This window comes from Telmatherina bonti (genome assembly GCF_933228915.1).
Source record: "Telmatherina bonti genome assembly, chromosome: 13".
Classification (NCBI taxonomy): Eukaryota; Metazoa; Chordata; class Actinopteri; order Atheriniformes; family Telmatherinidae; genus Telmatherina; species Telmatherina bonti.
In genome coordinates, this window is record NC_136611.1 from 36,858,132 (window position 1) to 36,866,414 (window position 8,283).

Consider the following 8,283-nt stretch of genomic DNA (forward strand, 5'->3'; position numbering starts at 1 on the left):
TACCCAGTCAGTACCCAGTCAGTACCCAGTCAGCAACCAGTCAGTATCCAGTAAGTATCCAGTCAGTATCCAGTCAGCATCCAGTCAGTACCCAGTCAGTACCCAGTCAGTATCCAGTAAGAACCCAGTCAGTATACAGTAAGTACCCAGTCAGTATCCAGTAAGTATCCAGTACGTACCCAGTCAGTATCCACTCAGCATCCAGTCAGTACCCAGTCAGTACCCAGTCAGTATCCAGTATGTACCCAGACAGTATCCAGTCAGGATCCAGTCAGTACCCAGTCATTACCCAGTCAGTATCCAGTAGGTTTCCAGTCAGTATCCAGTAAGTACCCAGTCAGTACCCAGTCAGTACCCAGTAAGCAACCAGTCAGTAACCAGTAAGTATCCAGTCAGTATCCAGTCAGCATCCAGTCAGTATCCAGTAAGTATCCAGTCAGTATCCAGTCAGTATCAAGTCTGTACCCAGTCAGTACCCAGTCAGTACCCAGTCAGTATCCAGTCAGTATCCAGTAATTACCCAGTGAGTATCCAGCCAGTATCCAGTCAGTACCCAGTCAGTATCAAGTCTGTACCCAGTCAGTACCCAGTCAGTACCCAGTCAGTATCCAGTCAGTATCCAGTAAGTACTCAGTCAGTATCCAGTCAGGATCCAGTCTGTATCCAGTAAGTACCCAGTCAGTATCCACTCAGCATCCAGTCAGTACCCAGTCAGTATCCAGTCAGTACCCAGTCAGTATCCAGTCAGTATCCAGTAAGTACCCAGTCAGTACCCAGTCAGTACCCAGTCAGTATCCAGTCAGTATCCAGTATGTACCCAGTCAGTATCCAGTCAGTATCCAGTCTGTATCCAGTAAGTACCCAGTAAGTATCAAGTCAGTATCCAGTCAGTATCCAGTGAGTACCCAGTCAGTATCCAGTAAGTACCCAGTCAGCAACCAGTCAGTATCCAGTCAGTACCCAGTCAGCATCCAGTCAGTACCGAGTCAGTATTGAGTAAGGACAGAGTCAGTACCCAGTCAGTATCTAGTAAGTACCCAGTCAGTACCCAGTCAGTACCCAGTCAGTATCCAGTAAGTACCCAATCAGTACCCAGTCAGTACCCAGTCAGTATCCAGTAAGTACCCAGTCAGTACCCAGTAAGTATCCAGTAAGTACCCAGTTAGTACCCAGTCAGTACCCAGTCAGCAACCAGTCAGTATCCAGTAAGTATCCAGTCAGTATCCAGTCAGCATCCAGTCAGTACCCAGTCAGTACCCAGTCAGTATCCAGTAAGTACCCAGTCAGTATACAGTAAGTACCCAGTCAGTATCCAGTAAGTATCCAGTAAGTACCCAGTCAGTATCCACTCAGCATCCAGTCAGTACCCAGTCAGTACCCAGTCAGTATCCAGTATGTACCCAGACAGTATCCAGTCAGGATCCAGTCAGTACCCAGTCATTACCCAGTCAGTATCCAGTAAGTTTCCAGTCAGTATCCAGTAAGTACCCAGTCAGTACCCAGTCAGTACCCAGTAAGCAACCAGTCAGTAACCAGTAAGTATCCAGTCAGTATCCAGTCAGCATCCAGTCAGTATCCAGTAAGTACCCAGTCAGTATCCAGTCAGTATCCAGTCAGTATCCAGTCAGCATCCAGTAAGTACCCAGTCAGTATCCAGTCAGTATCCAGTCAGTATCCAGTCAGCATCCAGTAAGTATCCAGTCAGTATCCAGTAAGTACCCAGTCAGTATCCAGTCAGTATCCAGTAAGTACCCAGTCAGTATCCAGTCAGTATCCAGTCAGTATCCAGTAAGCATCCAGTAAGTACCCAGTCAGTATCCAGTAAGTACCCAGTCAGTATACAGTAAGTACCCAGTCAGTATCCAGTCAGTATCCAGTAAGTACCCAGTCAGTATCCACTCAGCATCCAGTCAGTACCCAGTCAGTACCCAGTCAGTATCCAGTATGTACCCAGACAGTATCCAGTCAGGATCCAGTCATTACCCAGTCAGTATCCAGTAAGTTTCCAGTCAGTATCCAGTAAGTACCCAGTCAGTATCCAGTCAGTATCCAGTCAGCATCCAGTCAGAACCCGGTCAGTATCCAGTCAGTACCCAGTCAGCAACCAGTCAGTATCCAGTAAGTATCCAGTCAGTATCCAGTCAGCATCCAGTCAGTATCCATTCAGTACCCAGTCAGTATCCAGTAAGTACCCAGTCAGTATCCAGTCAGTATCCAGTAAGTACCCAGTCAGTATCCACTCAGCATCCAGTCAGTACCCAGTCAGTACCCCGTCAGTATCCAGTCAGTACCCAGTCAGTATCCAGTCAGTATCCAGTAAGTACCCAGTCAGTACCCAGTCAGTATCCAGTAAGTATCCAGTCAGCATCCACTCAGCATCCAGTCAGTACCCATTCAGTACCCCGTCAGTATCCAGTCAGTATCCAGTCAGTATCCAGTCAGTATCCAGTAAGTACCCAGTCAGTACCCAGTCAGTATCCAGTAAGTATCCAGTCAGCATCCAGTCAGTATCCAGTCAGTATCCAGTCAGTATCCAGTCAGTACCCAGTCAGTATGCAGTCAGTATCCAGTCAGTATCCAGTCAGTACCCAGTCAGTATCCAGTCAGTATCCAGTAAGTACCCAGTGAGTATCCAGTCAGTATCCAGTCAGTACCCAGTCAGTATCAAGTCAGTACCCAGTCAGTACCCAGTCAGTACCCAGTCAGTATCCAGTCAGTATCCAGTAAGTACCCAGTCAGTATCCAGTCAGTATCCAGTCTGTATCCAGTAAGTACCCAGTCAGTATCCACTCAGCATCCAGTCAGTACCCAGTCAGTATCCAGTCAGTACCCAGTCAGTATCCAGTCAGTATCCAGTAAGTACCCAGTCAGTACCCAGTCAGTACCCAGTCAGTATCCAGTCAGTATCCAGTAAGTACCCAGTCAGTATCCAGTCAGTATCCAGTCTGTATCCAGTAAGTACCCAGTAAGTATCAAGTCAGTATCCAGTCAGTATCCAGTGAGTACCCAGTCAGTATCCAGTAAGTACCCAGTCAGCAACCAGTCAGTATCCAGTCAGTACCCAGTCAGCATCCAGTCAGTACCGAGTCAGTATTGAGTAAGTACAGAGTCAGTACCCAGTCAGTACCCAGTCAGTATCCACTAAGTACACAGTCAGTACCCAGTCAGTACCCAGTCAGTATCCAGTAAGTACCCAATCAGTACCCAGTCAGTACCCAGTCAGTATCCAGTAAGTACCCAGTCAGTACCCAGTAAGTATCCAGTAAGTACCCAGTCAGTACCCAGTCAGTACCCAGTCAGCAACCAGTCAGTATCCAGTAAGTATCCAGTCAGTATCCAGTCAGCATCCAGTCAGTACCCAGTCAGTACCCAGTCAGTATCCAGTAAGAACCCAGTCAGTATACAGTAAGTACCCAGTCAGTATCCAGTAAGTATCCAGTAAGTACCCAGTCAGTATCCACTCAGCATCCAGTCAGTACCCAGTCAGTACCCAGTCAGTATCCAGTATGTACCCAGACAGTATCCAGTCAGGATCCAGTCAGTACCCAGTCATTACCCAGTCAGTATCCAGTAGGTTTCCAGTCAGTATCCAGTAAGTACCCAGTCAGTACCCAGTCAGTACCCAGTAAGCAACCAGTCAGTAACCAGTAAGTATCCAGTCAGTATCCAGTCAGCATCCAGTCAGTATCCAGTAAGTATCCAGTCAGTATCCAGTCAGTATCAAGTCCGTACCCAGTCAGTACCCAGTCAGTACCCAGTCAGTATCCAGTCAGTATCCAGTAATTACCCAGTGAGTATCCAGTCAGTATCCAGTCAGTACCCAGTCAGTATCAAGTCTGTACCCAGTCAGTACCCAGTCAGTACCCAGTCAGTATCCAGTCAGTATCCAGTAAGTACTCAGTCAGTATCCAGTCAGGATCCAGTCTGTATCCAGTAAGTACCCAGTCAGTATCCACTCAGCATCCAGTCAGTACCCAGTCAGTATCCAGTCAGTACCCAGTCAGTATCCAGTCAGTATCCAGTAAGTACCCAGTCAGTACCCAGTCAGTACCCAGTCAGTATCCAGTCAGTATCCAGTATGTACCCAGTCAGTATCCAGTCAGTATCCAGTCTGTATCCAGTAAGTACCCAGTAAGTATCAAGTCAGTATCCAGTCAGTATCCAGTGAGTACCCAGTCAGTATCCAGTAAGTACCCAGTCAGCAACCAGTCAGTATCCAGTCAGTACCCAGTCAGCATCCAGTCAGTACCGAGTCAGTATTGAGTAAGGACAGAGTCAGTACCCAGTCAGTATCTAGTAAGTACCCAGTCAGTACCCAGTCAGTACCCAGTCAGTATCCAGTAAGTACCCAATCAGTACCCAGTCAGTACCCAGTCAGTATCCAGTAAGTACCCAGTCAGTACCCAGTAAGTATCCAGTAAGTACCCAGTTAGTACCCAGTCAGTACCCAGTCAGCAACCAGTCAGTATCCAGTAAGTATCCAGTCAGTATCCAGTCAGCATCCAGTCAGTACCCAGTCAGTACCCAGTCAGTATCCAGTAAGTACCCAGTCAGTATACAGTAAGTACCCAGTCAGTATCCAGTAAGTATCCAGTAAGTACCCAGTCAGTATCCACTCAGCATCCAGTCAGTACCCAGTCAGTACCCAGTCACTATCCAGTATGTACCCAGACAGTATCCAGTCAGGATCCAGTCAGTACCCAGTCATTACCCAGTCAGTATCCAGTAAGTTTCCAGTCAGTATCCAGTAAGTACCCAGTCAGTACCCAGTCAGTACCCAGTAAGCAACCAGTCAGTAACCAGTAAGTATCCAGTCAGTATCCAGTCAGCATCCAGTCAGTATCCAGTAAGTACCCAGTCAGTATCCAGTCAGTATCCAGTCAGTATCCAGTCAGCATCCAGTAAGTACCCAGTCAGTATCCAGTCAGTATCCAGTCAGTATCCAGTCAGCATCCAGTAAGTATCCAGTCAGTATCCAGTAAGTACCCAGTCAGTATCCAGTCAGTATCCAGTAAGTACCCAGTCAGTATCCAGTCAGTATCCAGTCAGTATCCAGTAAGCATCCTGTAAGTACCCAGTCAGTATCCAGTAAGTGCCCAGTCATCAACCAGTCAGTATCCAGTCAGTACCCAGTCAGTATCCAGTCAGTATCCAGTCAGTATCCAGTAAGTACCCAGTCAGTATCCAGTAAGTACCCAGTCAGTATCCAGTCAGTACCCAGTCAGTATCCAGTAAGTACCCAGTCAGTACCCAGTCAGTACCCAGTCAGCAACCAGTCAGTAACCAGTAAGTATCCAGTCAGTATCCAGTCAGCATCCAGTCAGTATCCAGTCAGTACCCAGTCAGTATCCAGTCAGTATCCAGTCAGTATCCAGTCAGCATCCAGTAAGTACCCAGTCAGTATCCAGTAAGTACCCAGTCAGCAACCAGTCAGCATCCAGTCAGTACCCAGTCAGTACCCAGTCAGTATCCAGTAAGTACCCAGTCAGTATACAGTAAGTACCCAGTCAGTATACAGTAAGTACCCAGTCAATATCCAGTCAGTATCCAGTAAGTTCCCAGTCGGTATCCACTCAGCATCCAGACAGTACCCAGTCAGTACCCAGTCAGTATCCAGTATGTACCCAGACAGTATCCAGTCAGGATCCAGTCAGTACCCAGTCAGTACCCAGTCAGTATCCAGTAAGTTTCCAGTCAGTATCCAGTAAGTACCCAGTCAGTATCCAGTCAGTATCCAGTCAGCATCCAGTCAGAACCCGGTCAGTACCCAGTCCGTACCCAGTCAGCAACCAGTCAGTAACCAGTAAGTATCCAGTCAGTATCCAGTCGTCATCCAGTCAGTATCCAGTCAGTATCCAGTCAGTATCCAGTCAGCATCCAGTAAGTACCCAGTCAGTATCCAGTCAGTATCCAGTCAGTATCCAGTCAGCATCCAGTAAGTACCCAGTAAGTATCCAGTAAGTACCCAGTCAGTATCCAGTCAGTATCCAGTCAGTATCCAGTAAGTTTCCAGTCAGTATCCAGTAAGTACCCAGTCAGTATCCAGTCAGTATCCAGTCAGCATCCAGTCAGTATCCAGTCAGTATCCAGTCAGTATCCAGTAAGTACTCAGTCAGCATCCAGTCAGTATCCAGTCAGTACCCAGTCAGTGTCCAGTCAGTATCCAGTCAGTATCCAGTCAGTATCCAGTAAGTACCCAGTCAGTATCCAGTCAGTACACAGTCAGCAACCAGTCAGTATCCAGTAAGTACCCACTCAGTATCCAGTAAGTACCCAGTCAGCATCCAGTCAGAACCCGGTCAGTACCCAGTCAGTATCCAGTAAGTACCCAGTCGGTACCCAGTCAGTACCCAGTCAGAAACCAGTCAGTATCCAGTAAGTATCCAGTAAGTATCCAGTCAGGATCCTGTCAGGATCCAGTCAGCATCCAGTAAGTACCCAGTCAGTATCCAGTAAGTACCCAGTCAGTACCCAGTCAGTATCCAGTCAGTATCCAGTAAGTACCCAGTCAGTATCCACTCAGCATCCAGACAGTACCCAGTCAGTATCCAGTATGTACCCAGACAGTATCCAGTCAGGATCCAGTCAGTACCCAGTCAGTATCCAGTCAGTATCCAGTCAGGATCCAGTCAGCATCCAGTAAGTACCCAGTCAGTTTCCAGTAAGTACCCAGTCAATATCCAGCCAGTATCCATTCAGTATCCAGTAAGTACCCAGTCAGTATCCAGTCAGCATCCAGTAAGTACCCAGTCAGTATCCAGTAAGTACCCAGTCAGCAACCAGTCAGTATCCAGTCAGTACCCAGTCAGTATCCAGTCAGTATCCAGTCAGTATCCAGTAAGTACCCAGTTAGCATCCACTCAGTATCCAGTCAGTACCCAGTCAGTATCCAGTCAGTATCCGGTCAGTATCCAGTAAGTATCCAGTCAGTATCCAGTCAGTATCCAGTCAGTATCCAGTCAGCATCCAGTAAGTACCCAGTCAGTATCCAGTAAGTACCCAGTCAGCAACCAGTCAGTATCCAGTAAGTACCCACTCAGTATCCAGTAAGTACCCAGTCAGCATCCAGTCAGAACCCGGTCAGTACCCAGTCAGTATCCAGTAAGTACCCAGTCAGTACCCAGTCAGTACCCAGTCAGAAACCAGTCAGTATCCAGTAAGTATCCAGTCAGTATCCAGTCAGGATCCTGTCAGTATCCAGTCAGCATCCAGTAAGTCCCCAGTCAGTACCCAGTCAGTACCCAGTCAGTATCCTGTCAGTATCCAGTCAGTATCCAGTCAGCATCCAGTAAGTACCCAGTCAGTACCCAGTCAGCAACCAGTCAGTAACCAGTAAGTATCCAGTCAGTATCCAGTCAGCATCCACTCAGTATCCAGTAAGTACCCAGTCAGTATCCAGTCAGTATCCAGTCAGTATCCAGTCAGTATCCAGTCAGAACCCGGTCAGTACCCAGTCAGTATCCAGTAAGTACCCAGTCAGCAAACCAGTCAGTATCCAGTAAGTATCCAGTCAGTATCCAGTCAGCATCCAGTCAGTATCCAGTCAGTACCCAGTCAGTATCCAGTAAGTACCCAGTCAGTATCCAGTCAGTATCCAGTAAGTACCCAGTCAGTATCCACTCAGCATCCAGTCAGTACCCAGTCAGTATCCAGTCAGTATCCAGTCAGTATCCAGTAAGTATCCAGTCAGTATCCAGTCAGTATCCAGTCAGCATCCAGTAAGTATCCAGTAAGTACCCAGTCAGTATCCAGTAAGTACCCAGTCAGCATCCAGTAAGTACCCAGTCAGTATCCAGTCAGTATCCAGTCAGCATCCAGTAAGTACCCAGTAAGTATCCAGTCAGTATCCAGTCAGTACCCAGTCAGTATCCAGTCAGAAACCAGTCAGTATCCAGTCAGTATCCAGTCAGCATCCAGTCAGTACCCAGTCAGTACCCAGTCAGCATCCAGTAGGTACACAGTCAGTATCCAGTCACCACCCAGTCAGCATACAATAAGTACCCAGTCAGTATCCAGTCAGCATCCAGTCAGTATCCAGTCAGTACCCAGTCAGCATCCAGTAAGTACCCAGTCAGTATACAGTCAGTACCCAGTCAGCATCCAGTAAGTATCCAGTAAGTACCCAGTCAGGATCCAGTCAGTATGCAGTAAGTACCCAGTAAGTATCCAGTAAGTACCCAGTCAGGATCCAGTCAGTATCCAGTCAGTATCTAGTCAGTACCCGGTCAGCATCCAGTCAGTACCCACTCAGCATCCAGTAAGTATCCAGGAAGTACCCAGTCA